Here is an 18,374-nt window from a genome sequence, read left to right on the forward strand (position 1 = left end):
TAAAGATGGCAACCTTAAAAATAATGGAAACTATGGATGATGGATATTACCACTGCTGAAATCATAAGCAAAAGTTGGTGGGGAATTATGGGCAATTGCTTCGACTGCAAATTCAGCCAATGAATAATGCTGCACCATTCACAGGGAACAGGAACTGACTAATCAAGGGCCAGTTCACAGAAAGCAGTTAATTAAATGGGCAGAAGCCACTAATGGGGCAAGAAGGAAATCGTTACTTAAAGAGCCAGTTGCGGGGAGAAATGGCGCCTCTGCTGACCGGGACTTATTTATGAGTAAACATAATAGGAGAATAAATGCCTGTGAGGAAGGGCATTGCTCGACGTTTATGGAGAATATAGCACTGTAATTAAGTGCCAAGCAGAGTTACTCTGCTAGTTACTAAAAGCAATGATTCCGGTGTTAAAGGTTTGGAAGCAACACTGATCTGATGGTGAATGGGGCCATTTCTGCAGGAACTAGCGCCGTATAAATAGCATGCCCACTCAATTTATTACCAGTGCCGAGGAATCAGAATTTCAAATCAGTCTTTCATTATTGGTACGTTTCTTCATTGAACAAATGGATGTTCCAGCGAGGTACAATAATGATGAGGATTGAACGTTGGGGCTTAAAAGGTATAGATCCCAGTAAGGACCAACTGTGTGTGTGTGTGTGTGTGTGTGTGTGTGTGTGTGTGTGTATGAGAGAGAGAGGTCTGTAACACTAGAAATACAGTGGTACCTCGGGTTACAGACAGTTCAGGTTACAGACTCTGCTAACCCAGAAATAGTACCTTGGGTTAAGAACTTTGCTTCAGGATGAGAACAGAAATCATGCTCCGGTGGCGCGGTGGCAGCAGGAGGCTCCCATTAGTTAAAGTGGTGCTTCAGGTTAAGAACAGTTTCAGGTTAAGAACGGACCTCCGGAACGAATTAAGTACTTAACCTGAGGTACCACTGTATTAAGATTGCATACATAAACACACTGAACCCTGCTGAAGGCCCAGGGAAGCCTGTTGTGGGGGCAGTTCCGTTTCGTCCATTGTTTTCTATTTTCTATTGTTAACAACACTGCAAGCTATATTTCTGTTATTTTAGAAGATACAGGCATGATTCCACAACAAAATGTTACAGCGTAAAGTGCTTAGGTTTCTGTCTTGATTTAATTCCATCATTCCCTCCTCTCCCCACAGTTTCTTTGCTTCTTCCACTCCTTCAAAATATCGCTACAGGGTGAAATAAAAAATTTAAGGTCACACACACACACACACACACACACACACACGATAAATGTTCATAACTGCATATATAAACCACATGTCTGAAACCCCGCAGAAAAAGTCCTGAAACCATTTTGTCCCTCCCAAATTGACCTCAAATATTTCTCTGCTAGGTCGAAGGAAAATGGAAAAGCCTCCCCATTGTCTTTTCGTTCACAAATCCTGTCTTAAGGGTATGTCTGTGTATGAATAGGGTGAGCCTGTGACCTGGCTCAGGAACTAAGTATTTATCATTATAAAAGACTGGCCAGGCTCCCCAGGGTATCCAATCAAGTGACCATTAACAGGTAACCTGCCAGACAGAAGATAAACAACGCACTCAATTTTTTGTTGTAGACCACCTTTTCTGTGATGTAGGTATGATGTTTGTGGGGGGTGGTCTTGGGTTACACCCCTTCTGTGATGTATGTATGATGTATGGAGGGGTGGTCTTGAGCTCCAGGGCAGGGAATTTAAAATGAATTTAAAATGACTATATAAGGGCAGGCACACCCTTGTTCTGGGTCCTTCTCCTTTCCTGTGTGTGAAGGGGGCACCCTGTTGCAACAGTTCAATAAAGATCAAGCTTGCGAGCTGCTTTGCTTCTCAATATTCTCTGGCTGGCCTCTTGTTATTTTCTCCGGCCGATGGAGAACCTACAAAGGACTCTACAACGGCTCTTGTGTTCCCCATAAGGGCAGATTTTTGTTTATTACAGGGAGAGAGCACTCCAATGAAGCCATTTGCTGTGTGTTTAGCTAGCATACTACGGAATTCCGAGTTTATTTTGGGCTTCTTTGTTGCCCGTATTTCTGAAACGGCAAGAGTGAAAACCCTAAAGCCCTCTTCATGACATTTCCCAGAAGCTATCAGTCCACAAGCAAAGGAAGGTCTAAGAAGCTGACTTCAATCTACTCAAATGCTCTTATCTCTATTTCTAAGGTCAGTGGGAAACATGCCAAAATGATTATGCAGGAAGTAGCTCCGAGGGATTATCTTATTTGTCAAAGTAATAACAGTGAATTCAATATGTGTAAATCTCTTCTCCTGATGCAACACAGCGGTGCTTTGGGATACTAGAGGGAGTTGGACGTGAATTGTTTTCTAGGCTGCCCGTCTTATGGGACAGTTTGTAGATGATATATCCTCCTCTCTCTCTCTCTCTCTCTCTCTCTCTCTCTCTCTCTCTCTCTGACCCCTGATCATTAGGTCCAGTCGTGACCGACTCTGGGGTTGCGGCGCTCATCTCGTTTTACTGGCCGAGGGAGCTGGCGTTTGTCTGCAAACGGCTTCCGGGTCATGTGGCCAGCATGAGTAAGCCGCTTCTGGCGAACCAGAGCAGCACACGGAAATGCTGTTTACCTTCCTGCTGGAGCGGTACCTATTTATCTACTTGCACTGGCGTGCCTTCAAACTGCTAGGTTGGCAGGAGCAGGGACCGAACAACGGGAGCTCACCCCATCACGGGGATTCGAACCGCCAACCTTCTGATTGGCAAGTCCTAGTCTCTGTGGTTTAACCCACAGCACCACCCGCGTCCCCTCTCTCTCTATATATATAGACCCCAAATTTCTGTAGGGCTTCCTTAACAGCTAAAGGAGAATTCATTGGGCACAACAAATGCTTTGAGCTACCTAGAAGAGGGCAAAATGATCATAAACCATGCAGCAAGCACTGTGCTATCATACCAAGGTAGCACAAAATTGAGTATTGGGTGAAGAATATCCCCTATTGATTTTTGCAGCCCTGTTGGCACTAATCCATGGCAGGGCTATTTCGGTGGTGGTTCCCCACTTGTGGAATACATTCCTTAGTAGGGTGTGCCTGTCTCCATTATGATTAAATTTCAGGAAGAATTTTAAAACGTTCATGATTGTTCAGGCATTTGGTAGTCAAATAATACTGTTCCTGGCAACCGCAAGGTGGCTAGATGGAAGGAAGATTTTAACTGCAGTTTCTTAAATAATAATAATAACAATAATTTATTATTTATACCCTGCTCATCTGGCTGTGTTTCCCCAGCCACTCTGGGCGGCTTCCAACAGAATATTAAAATACAATAGTCTATTAAACATTAAAAGCTTCCGTAAAGAGGGCTGCCTTCAGCTGTCTTCTAAAAGTCTGGTAGTTGTTTTTCTCTTTGACATCTGGTGGGAGGGCGTTCCACAGGGCAGGTGCCACTACCGAGAAGGCCCTCTGCCTGGTTCCCTGTAACTTGGCTTCTCGCAAGGAGGGAACCGCCAGAAGGCCTTCAGCACTGGACCTCAGTGTCCAGGCAGAACGATGGGCGTGGAGACATTTTAACTGTTTTATAAGGTTTTTGCCTTGTCCTTGTTTTTAGTTTTCTCATTTGTTTACTGCCCTGGGCTCCTTTGGGTGGAAAGGATGGGTATACAGTAGACTCAGTATATGATACTGTACTTCTTTTGTGAATGCTTCTAGCTTAAGGAAGCAAAGGTATCCTGAAAAGTGCAGATGTGTGGGTGGTTTGTGTAGAGTTAGATGACAGATCCATCTATCCAAGGTAGATAATTTCCTTTGGCCAGCTAATACCACAGTATTAGGCAAAGGTCTTTTCCATTCCTGGCCACTTGAAATTCTCTTGCCATTGGAGACATTGGGAACCGAATTTGAGATCTTATGCAACGTATGTGCTCTGTCACTGAGCTGGAGAAAAATCCATAGTGAAATCTTGGGACCCAGAGTGAGTGGAAAGTGTGTGTGGGGGGGTGGTGGATTCCCAGTACTTGCATCCTTTCTCAAATTTGGGTCCCCAGATGTTATCGGACTACAACTCCCATCATCCCTAGCTATGAAGACCAGTGGTAAGGAATGATGGGAGTTGTAGTCCAACAACACCAGGGAGCCCAAGTTTGAGAGAGGCTAGCTTAGAGGCCGTAGATAATTTGATTTACAACAACAACCTCATAGCTCATCCCCGCATTTGGGAGATCAGAAACAAATTCCTCAATTGTGCAATTTTTCAACATTTATAGAAGCTGCAGAATTCAGCCTGCTTGACGCAAAATGTGGGTGATTCTGCAGTAGGAGTCCGATTGTTTTTAGGACAGAGTGCACTTCCGGCTTGCCTTTCTCTTTATTTTCTCTCCTCTTCCAATTCCTTTTCATCTCACCTGCACTGACACAAATGATGGTCAATGATTACTAAATTTCCTCTTAATCAGTCTTTAAAACCTGCTTCAAACCTTTCAAGAAGAATGCACTGTAGTTAGAATGCAGGGAAACGAATGCGTTTATTGTGCATTAGGAGATTTTTTTTTTACGATCGTGCTATCACGTATTTTTCCTTCGGACTCTGGGCTCTTTCACCTATAAGAAGGATAAAAATACTTTCCATAGTCATTATCACAGCCTTGGCTTTGATTTTTTTCTCTGTAATGTAAGAGCTATTTTCTTTGGATCTCGGCTTCAGTAACAATAACAATAGTATTTCAATACTATGATTGTTATCTCTTTAGCAACATTTTCATATAATCCTAAATATAGCTGTCCCTCAAGGGTACTGTGCTTTTATGACTCTGAGAATGACGCCTACCAAAACCCAAAAATCTCTCTCGCACGTTGAAGCTTGTGTTTCAGAAGTGATGAGGCCATTTAGACATTTCTGGCAGCCATCCACAAAACAGTTTTGTCTGATGACTTGGATTTAAGCAATTTATAGGCTGATATTAACTGAATAATAATAATAATAATAATAATAATAATAATAATAATAATAATAATAATAATTATTATTATTATTATTATTATTATTATTATTATTTTACCCTATACATCCTCCAACATATATAAAAACAAAATAAAACTATACAGGACTGCCTTCAGATGTCTTCTAAAGGTTGCAGAGTTACTTATCTCCTTGGCTTAGGGGTCGCTGAAGTTCACACCCTTCAACCTTTCTCCAATGAAAATAAGGATGTCCTACCATGTCCTCAAACATTTCTCTGATGAAAATAGGGACATCCTAAGGAAAAATCCAAGACAAACCTAGACAGCATCTTAAAAAGCAGAGACATCACCTTGCTGATAAAGGTCCATATAGTTAGAGCTATGGTTTTCCCAGTAGTGATGTATGGAGGTAAGAGCTGGACCATCAAGAAGGCTGATCGCCAAAGAATGGATGCTTTTGAATTATGGTGCTGGAGGAGACTCTTGAGAGTCCCATGGACTGCAAGAAGATCAAACCTCTCCATTCGTAAGGAAATCAGCCCTGAGTGCTCACTGGAAGGACAGATCCTGGAGCTGAGGCTCCAATACTTTGGCCACCTCATGAGAAGAGAAGACTCCCTGGAAAAGACCCTGATGTTGGGAAAGATGGAGGGCACAAGGAGAAGGGGACGACAGAGGACGAGATGGTTGGACAGTGTTCTCGAAGCTACCAGCATGAGTTTGACTAAACTGCGGGAGGCAGTGGAAGACAGGAGTGCCTGGTGTGCTCTGGTCCATGGGGTCACGAAGAGTCGGACACGACTAAACGACTAAACAACAACAACCATTCCTTCACAGATAAACCTCAGTGGGAGAAAAAGAAAAAGTAACATGTGAAATATCCCTGAGCTTGACCACGCCAGCAACTTTACAGCTTCAAGAATGAAGCAGTAGAGAACTGGAAGTACTGGCCTGACAATCTTCTTTAAAGGCAGGTCGCTTTTTTGATTTTTTGTTTTTTATAAGCATGTGGATTACAGTAATGTATAAGACATGGAAACAGGTCGGACCGAAACGGGCCTCTGAAACTGGCAGGAAACGCCAGCCGGTTCACAAGAGAGCAGCAAGGTTAACTTGGCTGATGGGTTAATACAATTATATATTTTTCCAGTGCTTTGCCATATAAAGAATCAGAGTTGGGAGGGACCCTGAGGATCATCTAGACCAACTCCCTGCAATTCAGGAATATGCAGCTGTCCTTTATTGGGATCAAACCTGAAACCTTGGCATTATCAGCGCCACACTCTAACCATATGCGCTATCCAGCTGATGTATAAGATATACTGGCTACCACTCAGTATCTAGGCTGGTATTAATCTTTGAAGCACTCAATGGCTTGGGCTACACGACCTAAAGTGTCTCCTTATAGATGTCCTTCTCACACCCCTGATATCATCTTCAGAGATCCTGAAGGAGCATCTCCACTCCCATCGTTCACTGAGGTCCAGCTCCGAGGGCCTTCTGGTGGTTCACTTGCTGTGAGAAGTGAGGTTACAGGGAACCAGCAGAGGGCCTTCTCGGTAGTGGTGCCCGCCCTGTAGAACACCCTCCCATCAGATGTCAAGGAAATAAACAACTATCTGACTTGTTTAGGGAAGTTTATAATGTTTGATGTTTTATTATGCTTTTATGTATGTTGAAAGCCCCCCAGAGTGGCTGGGGAAACCCAGCCAGATGGGCAGGGTATAAATATATTATTATTATTATTATTATTATTATTATTATTATTAATTATTATTATTATTATTATTATTATTATTATTATTATTATCCCTCCATGGCTGCCCACACCAAATGAGGGTGAGCCACATGGCAGCACCCCAGTTGTGTGACCCCAGAAAAGTTTGTTTGGGGCCTACGGCATGGCCTTTTTAGCCAAGACTGTTTTAATTTTCCTTTGCTTCCGAGTTTTAAAAAAGCATCTTAGTGCTTTTTAGACCTTGGGCACCAGTATTTCATCTGCTGCCGGTTTTGTTCTGACGTCGTTTTGATTGTATATTTATGGTTTATGGTTTCTTGTTAATGGGTTTTTAGTGTTGTTAATACACACATAAACCTGAGCACCACCGCCCTGGATGCAAAGATCGTAGAGGAAAGTCTGGTTAGCATTCTATTTGGATAGTTCTCCATCTACAAAGAAAGCCCCTCCTCCTGACGAAACTCCTAATTGGCTCTCTTTCTTCTGGAATATGAGCTTAGCCTTATTCAAGGTCTCTTGTACTTTGAGCCACATCAAATTGGGAGGCCTTGCTGCATAATTTATGTGGCAGCCCCAAACGACTTCCTGCATCCCTATGCTGGAATATCCACATATTGCGTATACCTGTGAGCTTTGCCCAAAAAACATCCCCCATTGCCAGATGTTGAGGTTGGGGGGCTGTGAAAGTACATTTAACCCAAAGGGGGGGGGGGTGCAGGAAATGTCTAGAAGAACAATTTCCAAGCAAAGATTCCATTTTGTTCCATTATTTGTTTTTAAAGTCCCATTCAGCCCTTTGGACAAAGGCTCTGGCAGGCAGCTTACGATTCTTCTTTCTCTTTTTTATGTAAAGAAAAAAAATCCTATAAAGCAGTCGTGAGGTAAAATTTGTAGTAGTCGAAAAGGAAACAGATTGGAGCAGGAAATAAAAGCAATGCAGGTCAAGAGCCTTCTCAAAAGGTTGCTCACTAGAAAGGAGGGCAGCAAAATTGCCATTCGGGCCTTCGTCACAGGGCATTCCACAACCTAGGCAAAAGATCCTGTCTCAGGTCTCCCCATGGCAATTTCCAGTAGTGGGAAGAAGAGTGCAGTTGCTGAACAGAAAATCATCCAAGCAGGCTGCCATGATTCCCTGTAACCTCACTTCTTGCAGGGAGGGAACCACCAGAAGGCCCTCGGCGCTGGACCTCAGTGTCCGGGCTGGACGATGGGGGTGGAGACGCTCCTTCAGATATACTGGGTTGAGGCTTCACAAGAACACTGAGCAAAACCATGACTCAGACCCTCCAAGTGTCCCTATTTTCCAGGGAGTCTTGGATTTACAGAAGCTGTCTCGGCTTCTGATTTGATCCCGGAATGCCCTACTTTTCTTCAGGACATCCCTGTTTTCATCAGAGAAATGTTGGATGGTGTGGTAGGTTGTCCCTATTTTTATGAGAGAGATGTTGGAGGGTATGGAGTTATCCGACCCAAGAGCCTTCAGAAGACAGGCCTGTATAGGGAAATTTTTCAAAAAAATGTTCAATGTTTTATTATGTTTTTATACATGTTGGAAGTTGTGCTGAGTGGCTGGGACATCCCGGTCAGATGGACAGTGTATAAATAAAGATGGCAAAATCATACTGCCCATAATATTTTAAAATTCTGTTAAGCCCTTTTTGAATTGCAGCTTGAGCTGTTAGCCCCAACCGCCAAGGGCAAAACAATGTATAACTTTATTGCTCCTGCCAATAATAAACATGGGAGGACAAAAAGGTATACATTCTTGCTTTCAGCCTTTCTTGTTAAATTTTCATGTTTCAAAAACATTTTTTTAGAAAGGATATAAATAGAGAATACAAATAAAGAATATAAATATTCAGAAGGTATTTGCAGTGGATCATGAAAAACTGACCCAAGTTCAAGATGTTCCCATCCTCAGTATTTGCAAAGCTACACAGTTAATCATTATTGCTTAACATGGGTTAATGAAAATGAAACTAATATAAAAGTATTCAATGCTCAATATAAAGAAACGTTCTCAGAATGAGCTGGAAGAAGGTCTCTTTTACAGCGAATAGTTTGTTGTTAAGCCACTTACACCACTGAAAAGAGAGTATCTTAACTTGTAAGTGGCCTGTTCTTGCAGTGAAACACATTTTTTTTTAGTCAAACAAATGTGTTTAATTCAGAAGCAAGAAGAAGAAATGACCGGCATTCCCCCCCCCCCCCCGTGCTGGAAGTACCATAATATAGTTTTCTTCATTGTAGTAAATGGCAGGCTTTTAAAAAAATTCATGCAGACATTATAGCTCACTGTTACGAATATTACCAGAGCGGTGCAACTATGGGGAGTGGTTTTGGCAGTTGTTATCCAGACAAAAGAGCTGCTGACATCAATGAAAGTTTGGTCCGATTAAGGGCTTAAGGATTAGATCGGCAGGATGGCACGAAGAAGGAGAAGAAATACAAAAAAGGCAATGACAAGTAAGGATTAGTCAATGGCTGACTGGAAAATGGAGATCCTATCCTGTCAGAGAGTCGGCACCCAAAGGAAGATATGTAGCCTTGAGCAGAGATGAAGAGGGAGAGGTTTGGAATTTCCTGCAGAAACGGAGAATTCACAAAGGTTTATATAGTATCAGAAAAGGGAGAGATAAAAACCTTCCGCCAAGGGAAGAGAGAGAGGATGGGGGATAATGCAACGTACCATGGAATAGATGTTAGAAAACGACAACGTCAAGGATGCTAGGACAAGAAACAGACATGTGCATTAAATAAATTAAAATTGCTTTGACCAATTCCTTATCCCATTACCTTATGGAATTGTTTCCTCCGAAGGGGGCCTTTGTCTGAAGAGGACATCCTGACAACAATACAATGTTCAGTAAATAATTTTATTTTTAAAAAATGCATCTTCCCCAATTCTCAGTTCTGTTACTGATAGGTCATCAGTGTGAGACTTTTGCTGTGTACAGCATGTTTTAGGATTGGACGATTAGCATTCAAATTTTGATTTCTTTTTAAAATTTCCAATGCCTTAACCCAGTAAGGCATTCTACTGTATTCTGAAACATAGTAAAGAACGTCTTTTGCCCTTTAGCTGGTGCAGGGCATAGCTGTCAATGATTCCCTTTTCTTGCCAGGAATCCTATTCGGAATAAGGGAATTTCCCTTAAAAAAGGGAAAATGTTGACAGCTATGGTGCAGGGACACTAAGTTCCCAAACACCTGGGGGCTCTTGGATGTTGCGTAGACACAACTTGGGCAGGCCTGCATTTTAAGGTCGGGGCCTTACGTCTCACTGATTTTAAAGGGAACAAAAATTCTCATTTCAATATTGAAAAGAGGAACCTTCTGTGGAGATTGGTCTGCAGAGCTGCTCCATCGTTGACACCAGTGGGGAAGAGGAGCACGTGGCTGTGTGGGCAAAGGGGCTGGGATGGGGCAACTGCCCTTCAGAAAAGGTTTGCTTAAGACTGAAACTTTAACCACATTGGGGAACATCTGCACATGATCATCATTCACCCAGAGTCCTCATAATACGCTGGAAAGAAATGACGCCACTGGAATTGTTGCAATGTAAAAAAAATACGATTCGGTGCTAATCTTCCCCTGATATTCAGATCACTGTGAAGTTAAATCAAAACCACTAATGAAATCTAATCAAGCTCCAAGAAATTAAGTTTAGAACGTCTTTCGGAACCTATAGGCACGCACAGAGCTTTGGTTTTTAGATCAAAGAAGAAACATCTCAAGGTTAACTCCGTAAGGCAGAGCAACCTTTTAAAATACATAGTACATAATTGTTTGCTTTAGTCGCGCAGCTTCTCTTTGGAATGCAGCGCGTGGCAGCAGCAAAATTAAAAGGCAAAATCAAATTAAGAAAACATTCGCCGAGAGAAAGCAACATTTGAGCCTTAAGTTTCCAAGGATGTGGTTAGCCTCTTAAAAGTTTCAGTCCAGTAAGAGATTGCAGTGGTATACCCATTTCTATAGGAGCAAGCCCCACTGGGCTTACCCCCGAGTAGGCATGTCTGCAAGTTGGGCTGATGCTTCTTTAACATGCACGAGAGTGCTGTTGCATTCCTGGCTGGGGGATGAATATGGGCAGCTGCTTCTGGGCACGACAGCTTCCCTTCACCTTCAGCTTTTGTGCGCTTTTGAGTTACTGTGTTACCTCACTGATGGCCAGCCATAAGGTAGTTGACTAATCACCAGTCTCTGCATTGACTATAGTCGTCCAGAGGCTCACTTGCAGATTCGACACATGGAGAATTAAATACAGTTTACAACCCAAAACATGATTATTCGGTACACAGCCTCACTGTATTGCATGGCACATCACCTGGCCATAAATAACAAGCTTCAGATTAAAGGTAAAGGGGCCCCTGACCGTTAGGTCCAGTCGTGGCCGACTCTGGGGTTGCGACGCTCATCTCGCTTTACTGGCCGAGGGAGCCGGCGTACAGCTTCCGGGTCATGTGGCCAGCATGACTAAGCCGTTTTCTGGCAATCCAGAGCAGCGCACGGAAACACTGTTGACCTTCCCACCAGAGCGGTACCTATTTATCTACTTGCACTGGCATGCTTTCGAACTGCTAAGTTGGCAGGAGCTGGGACTGAGCAACGGGAGCTCACCCCGTTGTGGGGATTCGAACCGCCGACCTTCTGATCAGCAAGCCGGTTTAACCCACAGCGCCACCCGTGTCTCTCTTAAGCTTCAGATTACCAGACTTTAAATTCCTTTTGTCTTCTAATGGAAGTTGCAGGCATCTGAACTTGTCTCAGCTACCACTGAGAAGGACTTGCCGCATGCCCCCCCCCAGTGTCCTTCCTCTGCCTCAGCGCAACGCCATTACCGGCAAGGATCTTAAAAACAAGAATAGCTAAGAGGTGTTTTATCTTCAAGGCTGGAGATATTGAGTCTCTTTAAATACTTTAAAAAATGCCACCCACTTCTATGATGGTCGAAAATCCTCTAATTTTGTCCTCTACCAATGATGAAAACATTCAGGAAAGATGGTCCTTGACAATAGAGGCACATGAGGTATTAATAGCAGGACACCTAAATCTGCATTTATTTTTATTTTATTTTTTGCTTGGTGCAAAAGTGGGTGGGGGGGCCATAATTACATTCAAAGAGGAAACGGCTTGGGTTATACAGTTCAGATCTCACACACCTGCAGCAAATTAATTTGTTGTAGCACATTAATTATCTCACAGCTTCTATTTAGGCTGCAGCTGTTGCTATTATGTTAATATTTCCAGCACCACTGTCTACAACAGGTTATGGAAGTCTCGAGGAAAAATTATTGGGGCGGGTCCCCCTTTCCCCATCTTCCGGGCTGTGCGTGCATGGAAATAAACAAAAACATGTTTTGGTCAGGTATTTCACCTTCCGTTTATTAACCGACTCGGGGAGGGATTGGGCAACATCAGAAAAGGATAACAATAGACAAAGATGGCGCGTGCAGAATTTGTGCGAGGGAGAAAAAATAGAAGGTGGGGAAGGGAGAAAGAAAGAAATCCCAAAGACTGCAACGCTGGGGGGGAGTGAGTGTTCGGGTGGGGGGGGCGGGGAAAATGCTGCAGTTTTCATGATATAATAAGGTGGAGGGAAAAAGGCATACAAAGAGTAGGTTTTTCATTGTCTGTAAAATATAAACACAGATGAATTCTGTCTTTGGTTTGTTCATGCTTTTCACTCTGCACAGCAGGGATGTTCTTAAGAACTTGCCCTCTGCGCAATTTCACTAAATAGGAACCGTGGACCTTGCATGATGTGATTATAATCACACCAGCCATTCTTTTATTTTTATTTTTACATATTTTTTTGTTTAAAAACCCAGCAAATCTTTATTGTTATTATTATTTAAAATATAGAGCTACGTTTATATATAGGTACGTAAAGCCGTGCCTCTTTAAAAATTATTTTAACACCCCTACAGCAGCGTAAGAAGCATGAAGATATGACTGGCTCTGCAGCCCATCGACAAGTCTCCATGGAGTCAAAAACAATCTGAAAATTTGGAGCTGACAGGAACATGTCTGCTGCCTGCAGTCACCGCAATAGCTCACCATGTTGCCTACTAACCAAAAGATCAAAAATTATCGATTTCATGGCGCTGCGTGCTCGGGATAGAAAAGCTACTTTAAAATTTGCATTATTTAAGTAATGAAATAAGAGAAAAAGCCCGGTGTTTTAGGACGCTTTGGAGTGTAAAAGAGCTTTATGTTTTAATCTTATCAATGATTTACTATAATTCTATTATTTTAAACAGCTGGGGTCTGGAAATGATTTTTCTTTTTTAACCGATGAATTTAGGATTTTGCCGCAGTGTACATCTGCAGTCCCAGAATCCTCTGGTAAGATAATCCCCCTTGCGAAAGGGAAACGCCTTTAACCTTTCCGTGAATAAAAAAATCTGCACCCATTTTGAAATTAAAGAAGGGAGGGGAAGACTGATGAATTCCAAGGGACGGAGTGGTTTTGGCTCTTCGGTGAAGGAAAACGGGAAAGAAAATAAGACTGTAAGCGCTTTATATCCTTTTGGGTTTCTCGCGGTCGCCTCCATTGCTCGTCATCTCCCATCATTGGAGCATGATTATAGCATAGAACTGTAACAATACTGCATTTGCTTAGGAACTGAAAGCTGAGATCTGTGCAGCACTGACATTGCAAAAATGGCACAACTGTTACCACAGAACAATCCTTTGCACATTTGCTCCGAAGTAAGGGCTACTGTGATAAGTGAATTTACTCCCTAGCAAGTGCATTTAGGATCACAGCCTTAGCAGTTGCAATATGGATGCAGGCAAAGCTTTTTTTCTGGGGGGGACGCAGACCCCAAAACCTTTTCTGAATCTAAGTTTGGCCTCAATGAGGGGCAGCATTTCAATATGAGTAGGAAAATGAGAGTACCCCTAAACATTTTTTTTTAAGCACTGGATACAGGATAATGATAGAAACTTGCTTTGTTTGCACAGCCCAATGGACACTTACGTGGCTTGTTTGTATTCTTGTTTGCAACTAGTCTGACAACTTCTTTTCAGAATAGTTTTAAGCTTTTAGGGCTGGAAGGAACATTAACAATTTAACTAAGCAAATACATACCCTTCAAATCTGAAATCCAGATTTTGCCTGTTTGGGGGTCTCTTGAAATAAAACTCTCATCCCCCTTGCCAAGTATTTTCAAATTAACCATTCATTAAGTTGGCTTGGTTGATGAAGGAATTGGCTACAGTCTGTTAAGAAATAAATAGAGCTGCAGCAGAATATTTTCAAAGCAGCCTATCAACTCGTTATGCCCCGCTTCCCAGGCTTCTTATTCTTAATCAAGTGGCAGAATTTAAGGGGTTACGTATTATTCAAAATATTGGGACCAGGTAGGTGGAATTGGAGGAAAGAGGTGTTGCTGCTATAATTTCTTTCCATTCGATTTCAGACAATTCCTCCCCTACAAGTCTGGCTAAACACAGAAATCCCATATTGATTTAAAAGACAAAAGGAAGAATATAATTCAGAAAGGACTAGATATGTAGTTAATGATAATTTTGAGTCTGTGGGATGCTTGAAAGGGCACAAACTGGGATGTGTTCGAAGGCCACATACACTGACACAAATCCCATTACTTCTGTGCAATCCTATTAGTTTGAATGATCCTTGTGTTCCCCAGCTCCCCCATGTTGAAGTCAATAAAAATCAGAAATGCCAACCTTTGTATTTACATGTTCAGGTTACTGTTTGGTAGGGGGGCCGCCTCCCATTCATGCTTCCTTATCACATACTTTGATGACTAATGTCTCTCCTGCTAAATCACTAGGAGACTTTCAGTCACACAACCACACTGGAATTTGAAAATATAATGGTTAGGGTACCTATATAAATTGAAAGAAGGATGGTAACTAGTCCTATGTTGTACTTACCTTTGGGGGGGAACGTTCGTGCTCAAAATTGTTAATTTGTTTATGAATCTATTTTTTCCCCAAAAAATTAATCCCCTAGCAATGGTTAGTGATTCTTACCACTGGTATTTAAAACAAGCAATAAATTGTAATCAGATTTTTGAGCGTTCATTCTAACAAGTCTGGCAAATGTCAACTTTCACACTGGAACACTGACAATCCAAGATTAAATTGGTGACTGTCCAAAAAAATAAATACCTATTTTCGCTTTTTCTGGGGGTATTACGTGTTTCTAATTTTCAGACATTTGCAAAATTCGGCTGGGATCGCCAACAGTCACAAAACAAGTTATGCGGGTATATTTGCATTGTACACGTATACATGAAAATGCATGCGTGTTTTAAATATAATGTTTACGTATGCTTCTTAAGTAACACTAAAAAGAGTATCGTCATTACGTATAACATGAGCTAAAAAAAAAACCCGAAAATCTAAACAAAAGCTGCTCCTAGTGGTAATATTGATAAATCTAAGGTTTGGCCAGAATAATTGCTCACCTACTGTGGCAAACGTCAAATATATTTATCAATTGCAAAGGCGACACTGCATTTATTACGCATAAGGCGGAAACACAATACAGAAATGCTAGATATTCCTCTTTTGCATTCATTTCTAACTTTATCCGATCAGAGAAGCTAGAGTATGCCATCTATGTAACAATTTTACTTTTGCAAGTGTGAAAAGATTTTGTATACTGAAGAGAGTATTGTTCTGCAGTTAGGCAGCATTTAAAATAAAGTTCTACTTCAGGAAAAAAAATAAGTATTTGTATGATTTTGAAATCTGTTCCTAGCATAGACAATATTGTAAGTTAATTATACGTATCTTTCAAGGCAGCACATCAAAGGCTGAGGCCCACCGTTCTGATGTTTCTTTAAATGTAGTTTTGCTCCATCAGGGGCACTACTGTACTGTTTAATTCTTCAGTATGCTTCTGAATCAGGAATAGCTAGAATTTAATATTCTGAGTGTAAATAAGAGCCAATTATGATTACCTTAAGCATAAGTTTCTGCATTTTATCTGTTTGCTGCATTAAAGCGGATTTCAACAAATAAAACGGCCCAACAAACTAAGAAAAGTGCTTTTATTTTCATCTTGAAGCAAATTACAAAAGCCAGTTGTTTATTATGATAATTTCTTATTCTACAGATAGATGATAATGATATCAGACTGTAGCTTAACCCTGTTTTTGGTAGAGAGAAAGATAAATCTCTGCAGGGTCACCATAGCAACCCTTTCAAACCATCATCTCCGATTCAAAAACTGCAACTTCCAAAACTATGAACATTGCTTGAAAATACCAGTGGCTAATTTCTATACGCAGCTCTGTAGATCTATTAACTCCAGTCTCGCTTTTTAACAACAGAACCACAATAAATTGCCTTACATTGTGTATAAGTTGTATTGCCTTGAGGAGTTGAGCAATTCAATCATAAAACGCAGTTATTAGACATTAGTCTAATAACCACCACTTAGAGCATTATGAACAAAATTGGTCAGCCTGGATTCTAGAAAACAAACAGTTAAAAAAGCACAAAACACCCGAATAGAATTCTTTCCCCCCCAAAAAAGTGTAAATGAAACCAACAAGATTTCATATGCACATTGCCTACATGCAAAAATGCCCTAAAGAGCCTGCAATAAGATGCATATTGAATTGCTAAAATATACAAGGGGGTGGGGGGGAATCACAAGCCTCTTGAAATATATTTGAAATAAAAGTTTAGAAACCTACTCGCATCGTGCCCAATTCTTCCTCCCTGTGCCATGTTTCCAGGACCAGAGGATGAGATACAGACAGTATTCCTCCTGCTCCAGCAGCAATACCCAGACTTCAATAGCCCCAGCTCTCCAGACCTCAGAGGGTGGGATGGCACACACAAAGAGGCTCTGAAAGGTATCAGGGACCATGAAATGCTTCAAGGGTAGTAGGCAATTTCTCCTGTTGTGATCAAATGCCCAGTGGAATTACTTGCAGACGACTCAATGGGGGTGTCCCGTAGCCCCCAACACTTCGGATTTTCTGCGCACATTGTGGGGGAACGGGCCTAGAGGCTGTGCCCTTATCCCCATTTTGCTGGGAGCGAAAGAGGGCCTAAAGTGAGAGAACCTGTTTGTTTGCCTGTTTTAACTCTTGGCGTTAAAACAGCTTCTCAGGTAGAACGGCCTTTGAGACCATAGTCAATTCCCAATTCCATCTTTACAATTACACACAACGCCATTTTGATCCAAATGGAAGGAGAGAATTGAGGGATAAAGTTGTATATGTTTACAGGATCCGTCCTTACAGCATTATCAGACGTTCCTTATTTTAAAATAATGGCTGCAGACTCCAATAAACAGAAAATACACCCCTTAATTCAGGCACCAGTGGGCTTTTTTGGGGTGGGGGCGGGGGGGGAGATACTGGCCATTATTTTTATCTATCTGTCTACAAATGCACGCACAAACACACAAATACATATGCCTTACTTTTCTGCAGCCAATTTAATCATTAAATTAAGCAGTTTACCCTGGGATAATTTTAAATCCACATAGCATTATGCCAATTCAATGCCACGCTTTGAACCCAGGGCTAAGAACTTTGTATGCACTTTGAGCTAATATTTTTACTCCTGAGTAAAAGCTTGTAAGGTACCATCTAATCTAAGTGAGTAGATATATTCATGCACCCAGCTACTCTGGAATAAAAACATATATTTTAGTTATGGATTCTTAAATGTTAATCAAGGTTATGCCACTGTATCTCAAAAGCAAGACAGTCTCATCTCAAAAGTAAATGATTTGAGGAGGGCTTCTCATTGTGACTTACCTCTGAGCATGTCTAGCATTGGGCTATAAATCACAAAATATCAAAAACTGTGTATCTCTATCTAATAATTTACATTTTAACCATCTCACATGTCAAATATATGCAGTTAGGCGATTTGTTTTGACACAGGCATTGAAATCTTCATAGCTTGAATACAAACAGCAAAACTCACTTGAAATACTCCTCTTAGGATTTCATTTCATGGTGAAATCACCCAGGCCATCTTTTTCATAAGCTGAAAAACAAGATTCTTTATAATGGGATCTTGTTATTTTCTTACCAACAGTGTCAAAAGTTTCTAGCTGTAGCAACAGATTCTTAAACTAATTTAACAATACATTATCGTTCATACATATCTTAATAATTAAGAACTACCCATTATTTTTTTAAAAAACCTGGCACGCTAGTTTCAAATCCTCAGCAATGCATTTCATTGAAACCATTGTACATTTTGGATTGGGCTTCCAGAAGTTTAGAACTTTTTCACCTTTGAATTAATTATGATTTGGAAGATGCTAGTTTTCGATACTTAAACAAGTTCCTGGGAGAACAGCTTCAAGGAGGAAGTGACTTGGGAATGTTTGCTGCATAATACCCTGGGTATAAAGAACAGATGTTGTGTTAGGTACTCAAAACCAACAAAGTGCTAGCAGATACAGGTAATAATAATAATAAAATTTTATTTACGGTATATCCTGCCCTCTCCAGCCGAAGCTGGGCTCAGAGAGGCTAACAACAGTAAAATGATACAGTGGTGCCCCGCAAGACAAATGCCTCGCAAGACGAAAAACCCGCTAGACAAAAGGGTTTTCCATTTTTCGAGGCGCTTCGCAAGACGAATTTCCTTATGGGCTTGCTTTGCAAGACGAAAACGTCTTGCTTGTCTTGCTATTTTTTTCGCTCCCCCCCCCTTTTTCTAATCCACTAA

The 18,374-nt window shown here is 41.4% G+C and overlaps 1 long non-coding RNA gene across 1 annotated transcript; it reads right to left on the reverse strand.

Annotated features, from left to right (window-relative positions):
• Nucleotides 1–1,057: 1,057 nt before the first annotated feature.
• Nucleotides 1,058–16,494, reverse strand: LOC310828484. The gene is made up of 5 exons (XR_014556952.1): nucleotides 16,370–16,494; nucleotides 14,385–14,515; nucleotides 13,783–13,913; nucleotides 4,393–4,588; nucleotides 1,058–1,225 (listed from the first exon to the last, which is right to left on the reverse strand). It is a non-coding gene; the product is annotated as an uncharacterized lncRNA (long non-coding RNA).
• Nucleotides 16,495–18,374: the final 1,880 nt, after the last annotated feature.

The sequence above is a fragment of the Podarcis gaigeae genome (genome assembly GCF_964106915.1).
Source record: "Podarcis gaigeae genome assembly, chromosome: 12".
Classification (NCBI taxonomy): domain Eukaryota; kingdom Metazoa; phylum Chordata; class Lepidosauria; order Squamata; family Lacertidae; genus Podarcis; species Podarcis gaigeae.